This window comes from Mastomys coucha, unplaced genomic scaffold (genome assembly GCF_008632895.1).
Source record: "Mastomys coucha isolate ucsf_1 unplaced genomic scaffold, UCSF_Mcou_1 pScaffold12, whole genome shotgun sequence".
In the NCBI taxonomy this organism is placed as follows: Eukaryota; Metazoa; Chordata; class Mammalia; order Rodentia; family Muridae; genus Mastomys; species Mastomys coucha.
This window is the reverse complement of record NW_022196894.1, coordinates 67,312,087-67,330,196: the sequence shown is the minus strand read 5'-3', so window position 1 is coordinate 67,330,196 and position 18,110 is coordinate 67,312,087. Positions and strand designations below refer to the sequence as shown.

Genomic DNA, 18,110 nt, shown 5'->3' with positions numbered 1-18,110 from the left:
AAGGGCAAGCCAGCCTAAATATAGCTATCTCCTGGGAGGCTCTGACAGTACCTGACTAACACAGATGTCGATGCTCACAGCCATCCATCGAACTGAGTACAGGGTCCCCAGTGAAGAAGTTAGAGAAAGGACCAATGGAGCTGAGGGGTTTGTATCCCCTTAAGATGAACAACAATATGAACCAAGTAGTACCCTCAGAGCTCCCAGGATCTCAACCACCAACCAAAGTCTGCACATGGAGGGGTCTGATTGTTCAGGCAGCATGTGTATAGTAGAGGATTGCAAATTCAATCATCAATAGGAGGAGAGGCCCTCGGCCCTGTGAAGTTTCTGTGCCCCAGTGTAGGGGAATGCTAGGGCCAGAAAGTGGGAGAGGGCGGGGTGGCAGGCATGGGGAAGTGGGAGGCAACAGGGGTTTGTTTTTGTTGTTTTTGTTTGTTTCTTTGTTTTTTGGAGGGGAAACTGGGAATGGAGAAATTTACATGTAAATAAAGAAAATACCTAAAAGAAAAAAAAAGATAATATAAAAAAAATACTAAGTTTATAGAACAAAAAAAGATTATTAAAAGCTACAAGGATTAAAGGCCAAGTAAAGTACAAACACAGACCTATTAGAATTAAACCTGATTTCTCAATAGAGACTCTAAAAGCTAGACAGGCCTGTAGCCTATAAGAAACCACAGATGCCAGAGTCAGGTGTTGAAGTCTCCTACTACTATTATTGTGAGTGGTATAATGTGTGCTTTGAGCTTTAGTAAAGTTTCTTTTATGACTCTGGGTGCCCTTGTATTATGAGCATAGATATTCAGAATTGAGAATTCTTCTCTATAGATTTTTTTCTTTGATGAGTATGAAGTGTCCTTCCTTATATTTTTTTATAACCTTAGGTTGAAATTTAATTTTATTCCATATTAGAGTGACTACTCCAGCTTGTTTCTTAGGACCATTTGCTTGGAGAATTATTTTGCAGGCCTTTACTCTAAGGTAGTGTCTGTCTTTATCACTGAGGTGGGTTTCCTGTATGCAGCAAAATATTAGGTCCTATTTATGTATCCAGTTTGTTAGTCTATGTCTTTTTATTGGGGAATTGATATTAAGTGATATTAAGGAAAAAAGGATTATTGCTTCCTGTTATTTTTGTTGTTAGAAGTAGAATTATGTTTTTGCGGCTATCTTCTTTTTGGTTTGTTAAAAGATTATTTTCTTGCTTTTTCTAGGGTATAATTTCCCTCCTTGTGTTGGACTTTTCCATTTATTATCCTTTGAAAGGCTGGACTTGTAGAGAGATATTGGTTTCTCCATCAATGATAATTGAGAGTTTTGCTGGTTATATAGCTTATGTTCTAAGATCAAGAATTGACAAATGAAACCTCATCAAATTGTGAAGCTTCTGTAAGGCAAAGGTCACTGTCAATAGGACAAAATGGCAACCAACAGATTGGGAAAAGATCTTTACCAATCCTACTTCTGATAGAGTGCTAATATCCAATATATATAAAGAACTCATAAAATTAGACTCCAGAGTACCAAATCGTGCTATTAAAAACAGAACTAAATAAAGAGTTCTCAACTGAGGAATACCAAATGGATGAGAAGTACTTAAAGAAATGTTCAACATCCTTAGTCATCTGGGAAATGCAAATCAAAACAACCCTGAGATTCCACCTCACAGCAGTCAGAATGTCTAAGATCAAAAACTCAGTTGATGCAGATCTGGCAAAGAAGTTGAGAAAGAGGAGGAATACTCCTCCATTGCTGGTGGGATTGCAAGCAGATATATCCACTCTGGAAATCAGTTTGATGGTTACTCAGGAAACTGCACATAGTTATACCTGAGGACCCAGCTATACCATTCCTGGGCATATACCCAGAAGATGCTCCAAAATGTAATAAGGGCACATGCTCCGCTATGTTCGTAGCAGCCTTATGTAAAATAGCCAGAAGCTGGAAAGAACCCTGATGTCCCTCAACAGAAGAATGTGGTACATTTACACAATGGAATACTACTCAGCTATTACAAACAATGAATTCATGAAATTCATAGGCAAATGTATGGAACTAGAAACTATCATCCTGAGTGAAGAAGCCCAATCACAAAAGAACACACATGGTATGCACTCACTGATAATTGGATATTAGCCCAGAAGCTTGGAATACCCAAGATACAATTTACAGACCACATGAAGCTTAAGAAGGAAGACCAAAGTGTAGATAATTTGGTCCTTCTTAGAAGGGGGAAGTACCCATGTAAGGAGTTACAGACACAAAGTGTGGAGCAGAGACTGAAGGAAGGACAATCCAGAGACTGCCCCACCCATCTCATATACAGTCACTATTGTGGATGCCAACAAGTACTTGCTGATAGAAGTCTGATATAGCTGTCTCCTGTGAGGCTCTGACAGTACCTGACAAATACAGAAGTGGATGCTCTCAGTCAACCATTGGACTGAGCACAGGGTCCCCAGTGGAGGAACTAGAGAAAGGACCCAAGGATCTGAGAGTGTGCAGCCCCATAGGAGAAACAACAATATGAACCAAGCAATACTCCCAGATCTCCCAGGAACTAAACCACCACCTAAAGAGTACACATGGTGGGACTCATGGTCCCAGCTGCATATGTAGCAGAGGATGGCCTAGTTGGTCATCATTGGGAGGAGAGGCTTTGTCCAGTGAAGGTTCTATGCCCCAGTATAGGAGAATGCCAGGGCCAGGAACTTGGAGTGGGTGGGCTGGTGAGCAGGAGGAAAGGGAAAAAATATTTTTTTTTTGAGAGGAAACCAGGAAAGGGGATAACATTTGAAATGTAAAACAAAAAAAAAGAAGAAGAAAATATGTAGTAAAAGAGAGAGAGAGGAGCCTTGATTGGGACTCAACTTGGCCTCGAGTCTCTTTGTTCTCTGACCTGTTTCATTTTGCAGGTCCTGTCTGACCTCTGGTCTGACGAGGCCCACAGACCCGAGTGGAACTGTGGGACGGATCTACTCAGATGGTGCCCAAATATGAGGCTCAGACATGGAGGAAATAGATGGAGGACACACTGTCGCAGAGCTGTGCCTAAAAAAGGAAACAAGGAAAAGGACATACGTCTTCCACATGATTAGGTAATGGACGCCAGCACTGGCCTTATTGTAGAAGTCCATGTGGGAAGGGTACGGGTCTAGGTTGGATCAGTACTGACACGGTGCATGATTCACCTAGGGATTTGACAGTGAGAAATGAGGTCGAAGGTTTCAAAAGTAGCTGGTCAAAAGGTGGACTAGCTACTCAGAACAAAGAGAATCAGGGTTGAGAAGAATGCACTGATGGACTTGTCAGAAAAAAATAGAAGTTCACTGTCCTTGGCTGGAAGGACTTACCAAGATAGATAAGAAATCATGGGAGAAAATAGGAAAAGCCTTCAGGAATAATTGGGTAGATGGATTTCCCCTCTGCCTTTGGGGAATAGTAATGGAAGTTTGACTAGCTCCGAGGTAATGGATACAGACAGTTTCCTCAGTATGCTCTGGTATGGAGAAGGAACAGGATCAAAATATCTCCTCGAATTCAAGTATGGATTCTGAAGGGGGCCAAAATACCTCCCAGGAGAGGCGGAGGTGCAGCACAGGAGAGGCAGGTCACGAGGCGCTGGCTGCGGGCCCTGCCAAGGCTCACTGCTCCACTCTCTCTGTGGTTTATTCAGGAGAAAATCCTGGTCTTTGATCTTTATGTTACATGTTGCCTGTAAATTTGTTTGTTTGTCCTGTCTTAATGAGTGAATTTGGGTCTTCTGTCTTGTGTTTTTGTCCTAAGTGGTGTTACACGTGGTCAACATGGTGACTGGAGGCTTGGTGCCCGCCCGCAGCATGGGATCGTGGGCGCTTGGCATCCTGCCCTGACCAAGCTCAGCAAATAGCGGAGGTTTCCTTTGTTCCGTGCTCACAGCAGGCCGCAGACAAGCCCAGAGTCGGGTCATGCAGTGACTCTGTGGGGGTTGACCCAGGCCAGTAACATCAGCTCCCTGGGTGGGAAGCTATGGTGGCCGAGAAAGGCCCCGACTTTGTCTCCCTCTTCCGGGTGAATCCATCCTGGCCCAAGGGCTGTGCCACCTGCACCGAGAACAGGGACCCGAGCAGGGAAAGGCAGTTGAGCAGGGAAAGGCAGTTGCTGGTGGGCAGGCACCAAGTAACGGCAGGTACACACGCAGTGGCCTTATCCAGGGAATTTGGTTGCTGTCAATCTAGATGGGCCAGGACAGCTCGGTCAGTGACAGGGCAAATGTGGCTGCCCACGTGTCTCATCCTCCACTCCCGGCTGGCACAGCCTCATTGCCTCTGGACAGAGCCTGGAGACCCCAGTTCGGCCAGATAAGTTGGCTTTGGCCAGGTAAGCTATCTCTTATTCTTAGCTCTTTCTAGAGGCAGGTAAAAATAGTTAGGTAAAAAACTAGTGGGTTGTGGTGGTGCACACCTTTAATTTCAGCACTTGGGAGGCAGAGACAGGCAGATTTATGAGTTATACAAATGGCATGGGAAATAGATCAAAACTGAAAGACAAAGCAAAGGCTGATCTAAGTTGCCTGGCTGTAAGCTGCTTGAAAAAGGGGGTCAGTAGTTTAAGTTCTAAACTCTTTGATTGAGATAAATTTTATAAGATTTGTGTAGCCATTTCATTTGGTTTCTAACTAGTCTTAAAGGTATAAATATGCTCTGCATAATTATTGGCTTATAAATTATTGGGTATTGTTAAACGTTGTTACATCAGTAACTGGAAGCTAATTTAAAACTGTTAACTCAGGACACATGTGGCCAAGATGGCCGAAATCTCCGTGTACGAAACTCCAGTAAGAGTTTAACTGCTTAGCATACTCTAAAGACTGTGGCTTAAGTTGCAGGCCATACACCAGATGGTAGAATTCAGAACAGCTGTTTAGTTTAGTAACTGCTTAATATCATATAATAGCTATACTTTAAATTATGGGTTTTGTACCAGACAACACAGATTTTCATATGTTTCTAGTCTGAGAACCTCTGGCCTTAAAGTTGAAATTGATGCCTCGAAGTCACCTCTGACCTGAAAGGGAATGAGTAAGAATGGGTAGAAGCGCAGAGTACACTGAAAGGCCGAGAGGGGAAACTAAACTTACTCAAAGGGCACTGGTTTTCCTTGCGACACCTCAAAGTCAACTCTGACCCAATTGGGAATGAGGAAGAATCGATAGAGTGCAACAAAGGAGCCAGGAATGCCGAAACTTACACCCTTCAAGGCCAAAGAGCCAAGAGTGAAGGTAGAGGTCTCCAAGCCTGATGAGGTAGTGGCTGGCAAAAAGACTAGTGAAACAAACTGATAAATCATTTAATGGATTATTAAATAACCCACCAAAAAATATTATTGCCTGGTACTTTAGAAAGAATACAGTAAAAGCACTGTGCCACACAGCTTATCAGTTAATACCATGATTTTACTTTCCAGAGACCTCTGAGAAGTTATCTCAGAATGACCCAGGTTTGCTAACTACAGTTCAAAAGCAGGGAGACACTTTAAAACTTTGTAACGTGAATATAATGTTTTTAGTATTGATTTCAAAGAGTATAGATTGTTTAAAATTGGGATTTATTTTCTAAAAGTTATGATTATGGATTAATATTATATAAGAAATTAAGAAAATATCGTTAAAATTGAAAGTGTTCCATTGGCTTCAGTTTGCAGTTCGATCGCAAGCTTAAGAATCTCAGCTCATCTATATTTTGTAATTAAAATTGTTACAAGAGTTAAAGTTAAAAGTTAAAAAGCAGCTGTGGCCAATATGGACCTGCTGCCATCTGTAAAAAATGTTTTAAGTATAAATCAGCTGGAATAAGAAACAGGGATAAAGAGCAAATTTGCCCTTGGAATCTGACCTCACTACAGGAGCAATATAATCTTTGGGTGTGACTCAGATATGCTCAGTGAAATATTTACATTTGAGTTATGCAAAAGAGCAGAGAGGCCTCAATAGGCCTGAGGGGCATTCCTTTTGTTTTACAAACCAGGCCTAGGGAAGGCTTCCTGGTTTTGCCTCTCCCTTACCTCAGGGGAATTGTTTTTAAGACAAAAACCAGCATTATCACAGTTCTATCCAGGTGTGGTTCAAAGTAATTTTAAACTTGAGATTTATAGAGAATCAACAGGTGGTCATAGAGACTCCTGGTCTCTCAGCTCAATTAGCTGAATTAACAGCAGTATTAAAGGTATTTCAGGCTTACCTGATGCTTTTAATCTCTATACAGACAGCCTTTATGTAGCCTAATCAGTACCATTGTTGGAGACATGAGGTACATTTAATTTCTGCACCACAGCAGGAGCCTTGTTTTCTCAATTACAAAATATCATTCTTGCACGAAAAAATCAATTTTATATTGGTCATATACTGGCTCATTCAGGCCTACCCGGGCCATTAGCCAGAGGTAATAATCTCATTGACAGAGCTCTGGTAGGAGAAGCTTTAGTTTCAGATTCTGTTGCATTAGCAAAATGGGATCACGATCATTTCCACCTGTCTAGCCAGACTCTGAGGCTCAAACATAAAATTTCCAAAGAGCAAGCAAGACTGATTGTTAAACAATGTCATAAGTGCATTATTTTAACTCCAGTACTGCATTTAGGAGTGAACACAAGAGGCCTTATGCCCAACCAAATTTGGCAGTTGAGTGTAACTCATTATGCAGAATTTGGAAAACTTAAATATACGTCTGTATTGACACTTGTTTAGGACTTATGTTTGCATCCTTGCATACAGGAGAAGCCTCAAAATGTAATTGATCATTGTTTACATGCCTTTAATGCTATGGGCTTACCGAAAGTGATTAAGACGGACAATGGGCCAGCTTACACTGGCAAAAACTTTATTTCTTTTTGCAAGTATTTTGGCATTATTCATAAAACTGGGATCCCATATAGCCCTATGGGACAAGGAATTGTTGAGCGAGCACATCGCATGCTTAAAAACTGGATTTTGAAAATTAAAGGGGGGGATCTCTTCCCTCCAAGGTCTCCAAAAGCACACCTTGCCTTTGTGCTTTTAATTTTGAATTTTTTGCAGACTGACATCAAAGTTTATTCTGCTGCAGATTGACATTGGCAACCTAACACTTCAAGTTTGTATGCCATGGTACTTTGGAGGCACCTGCTCACCAATGCCTGCCATTTATTTATGCCTTAGTCCTGCTTTTTTCTAAATGAAAAGGGAGGAAATGTTGTCTCCCATGCCCAGTTCAGCCTCAGGCCTTTGGCAGCTTCTGCCCATGGTAGTCACCTAGGGAATTAGGCTGAAAGACCTTCTGCAGACTATTGGCTTATCTCTGAAAGAAGTTGTCTGAGAAGTTCACGTTGAGAGACAACTACACCTATGATAACGCCTATTGCCTGAGGACATCCGCAGACAGCCAAGCTGTTGGTGACCATCACTTGTGGCTCCCTCCAGACTCTTTCCTGACTTCTCAATGTTTATGTTATGCAAATATTTTATTTCTGGAGGTTTCAGTTCTTACCTGCCTATATAAGCTCAAACTACCCCCCCCCCAAATAAAGGGGCCTTGATTGGGACTCAAAAAAAAAATAAGAGAGAGAGAGAGAGAGAGAGAGAGAGAGAGAGAGAGAGAGAGCACTAAACATTAAAACAAAAGAAACCACAAATGACAACCTAGACTACTATATGCAGCAAATACTCAATCACCATAGTTGTAGAAAAAAAATCTCCCCACAAAGCAAATTTAAACAATATCTGTCCACAAATCTAGCCCTACAGAAAATACTAGAAGAAAAACTCAAGGAGTTTGATACACCCAAGAAAATATGGGAAAAAAATCATTCCACAACAGAAAAAACAAAGTAAAGATAGCAGACACAGACATATACACTGACACTACTAACACCACAGAATTATCACAGAAATTAATAATTGTTGGTCATTAATATCTCTCAACCTCAATGGACTCATTTTTAGACATAGGCTAACAGAGTGAATGTAAAAAGCAGATCCATCATTCTACAGCATACAAGAAATACACTTCAGCAACAAGTAGACACTACCTCAGAATAAAGAGCTAGAAAAAAGCTTTCCAAGGAATAAACCCAAGAATCAAGCTGGAGTGGCTGCCCATTCTAATAGGTAATAAAATAGACTTCCAACCAAAATTAGCCAAGAGATAGGGAAGGACAATTCATACTCATCAAATGAAAAATCCACCAAGATGACATCTAAATTCTGAACATCTCTGCCCCAAATGCAAGGGCACCCACATTCATAAAAGAAACAGTACTAAAATTTAAATCACATATCAAACCCACACATTAGTAGTGGGAGACTTCAACACCCCCACTCTCACTAATGGATAGATCATTGAGATAGACACTAAATAGAGAAATAATGAAACTAAAAGAGATATAAATCAAATGTATCTAACAAATATCTACAAAACATTTCACCCAAATGCAAAAGAATATACCTTCATTTCAGCATAACATGGAACCTTCTCCAAAATTGACCATCTAATTGGGCATAAAACAAGCTTGAACATATACAAGAAAATGGAAAGAACTCCTTGTATTTTTTTCAGACTACCATGGGTTAATGCTGGACTTCAACAACAGAAACATCAGAAAGCTTACAAACTCATGGAAACTGAACAACTCTCTACTCAAAGATCACTGGGTCAGGGAAGACATAAAGAAATTAAGGACTTATTCAAATTCAATGAAAATGAAGGTAGAACATACTCAAACATATGGGACACAATGAAAATATTACTACAAAATTATGAACTCATAGCACGAAGTTCATATAAAAATTTGGAGGATTTTCATAATAATAAATTAAATGTGAACCCAGAAGTTCTAGATAAAAAGGAAGAAATACATCAAAGAGGAGTTGCTGGCATGAAATAATCAAACTCAGACCTGAAATTAATCAATTAGAAACAAAGAGAACAAAATAAAGAATCAAAAAAGCCAAGACCTTGTTCTTTGAGAAAATCAAGAAGATAGACAAACTTTTAGCCAAACTAAATAGAGGCAGAGAAACATCATCCAAATTAACAAAATCAGAAATGAAATGGGAGACATAACAACAGACACTGATAGCATTCAAAGAATCATTAAGCCTTAGCTCAAAAGCCTGTACTCCACAACATTAGAAAATCTAAATGAAATGAATAATTTTCTAAATGGATATCACTTACCAAAATAAAATAAGACCAGGTAAACTATTTAAGTAGTTCTGTAACACCTATGGGAATAGAAGAAGTCATTAAAAGTCTTCCAACCAAAAATAAAAGCCCAGACCCAGATGATTTTCTCACAGAATTCTAAAAGAAAAGCTAATCCCAAATACTCCTCAAACTGTTCCACAAAATAGAAACAGAAGAAACATTGCCAAACTCATTCTATGAGATCACAGTCACCTTGATACCTAAACCAAACATCAAGTCAACAAAGAGAATTCCAGATTGTTTTCTCTTATAAACATTGATGCAAAAATAATAAAATACTTCCAAACCAGATCCAAACACACATCAAAGACATCACCTACCATGATCAAGTAGGCTTTATCTCAGGGATGTAGGAATGGTTCAATGTACAATAATCCATCAAAATAATCCATTATATCAACATACTGAAACAAACTCTCACATGATTATCTCATTAGATGCTGAGAAAACCTTAGGATAAAATTTGACATACCTTTCTATTAGAACTATTGGAGGGATCACAAATACAAGGTGCATACCTAAACATCACACACAAAAATACATCAAGGTAATAGCTAACAACAAATTAAATTGAGAGAAACTTAAAAACATTCCATTAAAATCAGGGACATGACAAGGCTGCCTACTCTCTCCACATCTATACATAGTATACAACATAATATTTCAAGTTCAAGCTAGAGAAATAGTACAACTAAATAAGATTAAGGGGGATAAAATTAGAAAGGAAGAAGTGAAATATTGCTATTTGCAGATAGTACACATAAGTGACTCCAAAAATTCTACCAGGGAATGGCTACAGATGATAAATATCTTTGGCTAATATGAAAATTAAACAATTTTGGCTGGAAACAAAATTAATTAAAAAAATCAGTAGCCTTCCTTATGGATTGAGAAAGAAGTTAGGGCATTAACACCATTCACGATAGCTACAAATAATATAAAATATCTTGGTATAATTCTGACCTGTATGGCAAGAGCTTCAAGTTTGCATTGAAAGAAATTGAGGATGATATCAAAATTGGAAAGAACTCCTCTGCTCTTGGATAGGTAGGATTAACATAGTAAAAATGGCCATCTTACTAAAAGTAATCTACAGAATGTGTGCAAGTCCAATAGAACTTCCAACAAAATCATTTACACCCCTTGAAAGAGTAATTCTCAACGTCATATGGAAAACAAAAAGCCCAGGATAGCTATAGCAATCCTGTACTCCAAAACTTCTGGAGGTATCACCATCCCTAATTTCAAGCTATACTGTAGACCAATAGTAATAAAAACATCACAGTATTGGCATAAAAACAGACAGATTCATCAGTAAAATAGAATGGAAGACTCAAAAATAAACCCACACACCTATGGACACTTAATATTTCACAAAGAAGCCAAAACCATACAATGGGAAAAAAAATAAAAGACAACATTGTCAACAAATGGTGTTGGTCTAACTGAATGCCTGCATGTAGAATACACAAATGAAACATATCTATCACCCTGAGAAAAACTTTAGTCCAAATTGATCAAAGACTTTACATAAATCCAAATACACGTGGATACACATACAGGACACATGGATGATAGCCATTCCGGTGGCACTGTGACTCTTGGCAGGCACTGGTGGAGCTGAGACAATTGCAGAACAAGCTCTCTACTCACTATGCTCAGTTAATCTGCACATTTCAGAGCAATCAAACTTGTTTCTATCCTGACTTTATGCTAGCTTGTTTCACAATATTTAGGAGCAATGGCAAAACTCTTCCTTTGGTGAATATCTCATAGTAACAACTAAACACAAAATCCAAGGTAGCTGACTAACTCCAAGACAGGAGGACTTTATATATGCTGCCATATTTAATTTAATATTTAATAGTCATATCTGGATAGATTCTAACCATGCACTTATAGTCAAACTATTGACATACTAGTATTATAATTCATAAATATTGTAATTAATAAAAATACAAATTGAAATAAAGGTCATCTATCTTATGCGGTTTCCCCATTATTTCTGTTCTTCACTGTCTTACATTTACACTAGACTTTTCTCATCCACTAGAGCAATTATATTTGTTTTGTGTCTCATTTCTTGTATAAGTTAATTGTCATCTCATTGTGATGCCATTAAAATAGAGATTCCCAAGGAAGATGCTTTCACAGAATTGATTTAATTATTCAGAGTCCAATTATCCTGTTCTAGACTACTCACACTGTTTTTGTTTGCTATCCTCTCTCTGTATTTGACTATTTTTCAGTTTATTAATGGCCCACTTCATTTCTCATTTTTGCCTCTGGTAAAAGGTATGCTGAGCAAACTAATTGAGACTTTTAGAAACGATGAAACTTTTGAATTAACTAAATTCTGGATATGTATTCTTACCTCATTATAACAAATAGTTCAATCTATTGCATTTTACTTAATAGGCAAAAAAGACCAAGAAAGGATTCAGATGATATAGTTTCATGAAGACATAAGGACATGACAGAAATAAGACTGTCAAACACATACATTGACTCATGACTTATTCTGGACCTCAGATTTGAAAATACTTTTTGAAATAGAAGTTGCTATTTTATTCAATGATGTGTTTGTGGTTCCACACATGCCTTAGTGCAGTTAGGAAAATTAGAGGACAAATTCAGGACTTGGTTCTCTCTTTCCTCGTTTTGGTTCTAGAATTTGAACCCAGAATGTGCTGTTTCACTGAGCCATATTGCTGCCTCGTGTACTAATTTTTTAATTAACAGGTAAAAATTACATATTGGTATCTCAGGCAGAGTTTTGGCATGTATAAACCTTCTGGAATTGCTGTTCAAATTATTAACTTCTGATTCTCCTCTTATCCTTATAATTGTTTAATGCTGAGATTACTTAAAACCTATTCTCTTTGGGATTTCCAATAATTTAATCCAATAGTGTTAATTGCAATCATGTAGATTGCATAATAGATTTCTGAAACTTTTTTTCCTAATTTAAATCTTATGTCCTTTGGCTGACATCTTTCTGTAATGCCTTCAATTCTAGACTAAACTTTCTTTTTCTATGTAATTCATGTTTAGAGTCTATGCATAAATGCTTTAGGCAATGTCTGCTTTTCTGTACCTGGCTCATTTCATGTAACACAACATTGTTAAGATTATTTGTGTCTAAGACTGTCTAGTATTCAATCATGTGTGTGTGTGTGTGTGTGTGTGTGTGTTTATGTGTGATATTTTCTCTAACTTTTTGTTAGCTGATGTACATATAGACTAATCCAACATCTTGACTGTTAAACAATGCTGCAGTGAATTTCTCACTTGTGTGAGATAGAGATTTCATTTCCTTTGGTTACAGATCTCAGAAATTGTTAACTCTGGATTATATGAGAGCTCTATTTTTATTTTTGAGGGATTTTCACACTGTTTTATAAGAGTGGATATTCTGATTTATGTTCACTATAGTGACAATTATTAACTGCTTTAGTGCTCTACAGTTCTGAGATACTGAATGCAACTTCAAACTACATATCCCATTTCTGTAGCCCGCGCAGTCTTCTCGCCGGGAAGAAGACACGCGGACACTAGGTTCCTTCTGCAGCAACTGTTTATTTGTCTCCATCCATAGGAAAAAGAAGGGTCGAGCCCAAAATCCGCACTGCTTATATACACCACAGTGCAGTGTATCTGCCCACAGCGTGGCGTGTCTGCTCATGATTGGCTGTTTGCTCATTACCCTACGTAACGCCCCAGAATGGGCCGTGACATGGCGTCTTTTCACTCTACACACATGCGCAAACAGTTCTCTACGCACATGCGCAAACAGTTGTCCACTAGGAGTTAACAGCGGAAGTAGGTGCCATCCTGCCATGGTGAATGCCTCTCAAGATTCACGGCTCCCCACACATTTCCAGCTGTCTCTTTGTGAATTCTGTATCACTTTAATAAACATCATCAAGTGAGGGTAGTTGGCAAGTGAAGGCACTTCAGATGTTCTCTACACTGTCAGCTCTGTTTCAGCCATAGCTCTTGATCAGGGGAGCAGTGGCTAATTCAACTTCTTGCTTTCTTCTTCACTTGTAGAACCAGTCAAACTGCATATCTTTGGAGAAACCATTGGTAGTCTGGTAGCATCCTCTCTTTTAGCTTAAGAAGGTACTTTTTTTGAGATCTTTGTACAACAACAGTAGTCGGGATCTTACTGATATCTGAATCACAGCTTTGCCCATTGTCTTCCATTAGAGTACTGATTCTAAACTTTCCTAATGCTGTGGCTCTCTAACACACTTCCTCTTGTGTTGACCTCTAACCATAAAACTGTTTTTTTTTAACTGAATTCAAACTGTAATTTTTATATTGTTGTGAATTGTAATGTAAATATCTGATATGCAAGATATTTGATATATGACTCCCAAAGGGTCACAACCCACAGGTGGAAAACCACTGCTTTAGAGTTCTGATCACTTCTAAGTATTTAGTTTGTTTCTCTCATCATGTGGTTATTATCTGTGAGTGACTCTATCACTCCCTTTTTGTGATTTTATCTTCCTGTAATTTTTTAAGCAATTGACACATAGCATTTTCTCTGCTGGACTAAATTGATTTCTGTTGGAAGGTTGTACACCAAGAATATGGTGTTAATTTTAGGTGTGAGTCATCCTAGAGCAAAGCCTTTGTTTGTTTGTTTGTTTCTGTCCTCAGTTTTTCTTTGCCATAGAAATGGCTGCCTTACATATGGTTATGGGAGATTTCTTTCTTCCCATACTCTGACTAAACATCTATTTTACACCATTTTTACCTAGTACATGTAGGGGCATATTGACTCAGCCATGTTGAGTGAGTGGTTAACTGGTCCTATTCCTCTAATAGCCATGCTTTGTGAATCCTTTAAATTGCCTGCCCCCCCCCCCCATGTTGTCATTATTTGGCTCATTTCTATCCTTAGGGAACAATGTAATATCCTCATCCTCATCAGCCACTTGATGAGACTGAACAGTGTAAATGTTAGTCAGAACACCCACTTGGGTTCTCACTGTCTGCCTCTGACTTGACTAAGTTCCCTCCCACTTGAGCTGATATAAAGGTTTTTGCATGAAGCCTATTAGTTTTAAGTGAGGGGTCACCTCACCCAGTTCTAGTCTAGTTCCCTGGTGCCTCCTTTCCTCACAGCCTTCTGCCAATCACTATTAATGTATGACACAATACTGTGTAATAGCTGCTGCAATTAGGGCTGAGAAAATGGGTTGGAAGCAAAATATACACTACGATTTGCCATGCTCTGTGCAGCTTCAAAAAACCTAAATCTTTTCTAGGGTTCATCCATCCTAAGGCAATCTTGTCTTTGTGTTCCACCATTCTTTTACACCTCTGATATAGTATTAGCTAGAGTTTTCACTGAACAAGTGTTGCCCATCAACATGCTAGTGTTTGGTACTGGTCAGATTGCTTAAACATGAGGACATTACTCTTCCTGTTATTTTCCCTACTAAACTTGCTAAATGCATAATAATGTTTTATATATCATAAGAAATTTTCCCTAAAAGGCTCAGCTTTCCAGTCTGATCTGTGTCAAACATCTGTTCTTCTTTCTTTTACTTTCAGTGTGTATAAAACACATCACAGAAGTCCTGGAGAAGAAATGGTTTTCTTTTGTTGTTGCATGATACATTTAAATGCATGGGTCTCATCTCTCTTGAAATGCCAGGAAAACAAATAACCAAAATGAATTGCAATTAAATGAACCTGAATGTCAAATATACATACTTGAGCCTGGAATTCTCCCTCCTTGTGTGTATGTTTCTGTCTTTCTTTCATCATCTTAATAAAGACTGACATTCAAACATAATTCTGTGTATGCTTGAATGTTAATAAAATGTGAAGAAGCATTGGAAGTGAGTATATATATTGTAACCAGAGACTACAAATCAGAAATCTTGAACCATTTATTTGAGTCATATCATGGAGAAGATATCTTTTCTTTGCTGAATTTGATGAGGCTGATAGTTAAGTATAAATCCATAAGATTCTTGATGTTTTAGTAAAAGTGTAAGAGAATAGCAAAAAAGAAAAAAACATGTGACAATAAAATTATAAAAACTAGAAACTTTACAAGGCTTACCCCTTGTAAAGTTATATTGAAGACTGATTTTTAAAATATAAATCTAGGAATCAGTTGACCTGATTGCTTATCAAACTATTGAGAAGATGTATTGTCTTCACTTAGCTTACCATGTCATTTCTGTTTCACAGTCAGAGTAAAGATCTTAGAGTATACAGCATTGATATAGTGTGATACCTATGGGCAATATTTTGATAGGCTCTAAGAGCATCAGGGTCAAACAGCCTGAGCATGAATTCAAGATAATCCATAGACAGGGATATAGGTTTCTATAACTGGAGGCTTTATCTGGGTGAAAAGAATGTATGTTGCCTTTATCTTATATCACTTAACCTGGCTGCATGATTTCCAGAAAGATAGTGCTGACTGAAGCAGGTTTGCCCTAAGTTACATGATAGGACACATTTCTCCTAAAAGTGTCTTTGTCTTTTTGACAGGTAATAATAATGAAATCATAAATGTTTTCATTTGGTAGAGGCTAAAGAACAGCCTTGAAAACTGATTTAAGATTTTCTATACCAATACTGTACAAAGCAGATCTCATAAGTTAATAGGAGAATTAAAGTCATTACTTACATACATACACAATTATTTTTAAAGTAGTTGATATTTTGTAGATCAAGAAACAGGATGTTTACAAATTTTAAAAATAACCCTAAAATTGGGGGTCTTGGAGCAGTTGGAGAGCGGGAGTAGGGGCCAGGTTAGCTGAAAATATGTTGTATTCATTTATAGAATTGTCAAAGACTAAATGAAAAGATGTTTAAAAAGAAAAAACATGGAGAATACTCTCAGGAAGTTAGTTCTTACTCTGTAGTATATGTGTGTGTGTGTACCTCTGTTTGTGTGTGTGTGTGTGTGTGTGTATGTGTGTGTTCACTCCGCATTCATTATATGTAGTGATGTGTCACATAAAGACATTTATATACAAATGTTTCTTGTTTTATGATTATTTTGATCCTATAGATTCTTTTTTATTCATTATTTTATTTATTTACATCTTAAATGTTATCCTCCTTCCCAGTTTCCCCACCACAAGCCCTGTATCTCCTCTTCTTTCCTCCCTGCCTCTATGAGGGTGCTCCCCCACCCGCCTATCAACTCCTGACTCAGCACCCTAGCTTTCCCCTATTCTGGTCATCAAGCTTCCACAGGACCAAGGGGTTCCCCTCCAAGTGACACCAGAAAGGCAATCCTCTGTTACATATTCAGCAGGAGCCATGGGTTCCCACTCTATACTCTTTGGTTAGTGGTTTAGTCCCTGGGAGCTTGGGAGGGGTCTTGTTGGTTGATATTGTTGTTCTTCCTTTGTGGTTGCAAACTCCTTCAGCTCCTACAGTTCTTGCCCTAACTTTCCCATTGGGTATCTCTTCACTCAGTACAATGTTTGGCTGTGTATATCCACAATTGTATTGGTCTGACTCTGGCAGAGCCTCTCAGGGGACAGCTATACTGGAATCTTGTCAGTAAGCACTTCTTGGCACCAGCAATACTGTCTGGGTTTGTGTCAGCAGATGGGATGTATCTTCCTTCATTCCTTCCACATGTAAGAGTAAACATATAATATTTGACTTTTGATTCTATTTTACATAATAAATATAATGAGATTCAGTTACATTCATTTTCTTGAAAACACTATTTTTATTTTTATTTATGATTAGACAAAATACCTTTGTTCATGTGTGATATGATATGATATCATATCTTCTTCATCCTTTCATCAGATAAAGGACATCTAGGTTGATTAATAGTTAGATAATTGTAACTATTGCTCTTTCTTAAGAACACCCCCATTCTCATTATGCTTAAATTTATATTAGAACATTACCAAAACATCCTTCAATTTTGCCTATAAGAAGAGAGACCTTAGCCCACCAGTGGTAGTGCACATTTTACTCCCAATGTTCAGGTGCCTGAGGCAGGTGCATTTTTTTGTGTTTAAGGCCATCTTGGTCTGTTGAGCAAGTTTCAGGGCTACACAAAAAAAAATCCCTTAACTTAAAGAATCAAATGAAGACCATGAAGAAGGAGAAAGGAGAAGGGAAAGGTAGGAAGAGGGGAAGGAAAGGGGAGGAAAAGAGTAGAAGGGGAGAGGGAGGGAAAATGAGGGGAAATGGAAAGGGGAAGGGGAAGCAATAGGGAAGCAACAGGGAAAAGGGAAGAGGAAGGGGAGGGTGAAGGGGAGAGGAAGAGGGTGAAGGAGGAGGAGGAGGAGCAGGAGTAGGAAGAGGAGGAGGAGAAGAAAAGGAAGAGGAGGAGAGGAGGAGGAGGAGGAGGAGGAGGAGGAGAAGGAGAAGGAGAAGAAGAAGAAGAAGAAGAAGAAGAAGAAGAAGAAGAAGAAGAAGAAGAAGAAGAAGAAGAAGAAGAAGAAGAAGAAGGAGGAGGAGGAGGAGGAGGAGGAGAAGAAGAAGAACCCTATAATACAGCTATTACTGACCTACCTGCAATCACAGATTGGCACACTGTTCAGCACCCCACAGCTCTGTCTGTCTCCCAGAAGGCTGGCTGCAACCCAGGTCACACAGGTGAGACTCCCATACCCCTATAATCCCTGCCTGCTGGGACTCCAGCAGGGCTAGCAGCTGTGAACTCTGTCCCACTCTAGCAGAGCTTCATCTTTCTTCTAGTCCACATCTCTGCCTGCAGTCTCAGATCTGTATCCTACACCCTACCCCACAGAGCTGCCTGCCTTTTAGAGGGTTTGCACCTATTGAGGACAATCAGTCCCAGAAGCTTACTACTCCCATGGACTACCAGGCCAGTCAACACTAGAGACAACTAGATGATAAAAGGTAAGA

At 38.8% G+C, this 18,110-nt stretch overlaps 2 long non-coding RNA genes across 3 annotated transcripts in view; one reads left to right on the top strand and one right to left on the bottom strand.

Annotated features, from left to right (window-relative positions):
- Window positions 1-3,491, bottom strand: part of LOC116086054 — a 25,636-nt gene extending 22,145 nt beyond the window's left edge. For both annotated transcript variants that reach the window (XR_004116795.1, XR_004116796.1), the window contains exons 1-2: window positions 3,357-3,491; window positions 2,903-3,054 (exon numbers count right to left, since the gene is read on the bottom strand). This is a non-coding gene — a long non-coding RNA (uncharacterized LOC116086054). The remainder of the gene's footprint in view (window positions 1-2,902; window positions 3,055-3,356) is intronic.
- Window positions 3,492-3,733: 242 nt separating this feature from the next.
- The window catches only part of LOC116086055, a 35,765-nt gene continuing 21,388 nt past the window's right edge, over window positions 3,734-18,110 (top strand). The window contains exon 1 of the long non-coding RNA XR_004116797.1: window positions 3,734-4,362. This is a non-coding gene — a long non-coding RNA (uncharacterized LOC116086055). The remainder of the gene's footprint in view (window positions 4,363-18,110) is intronic.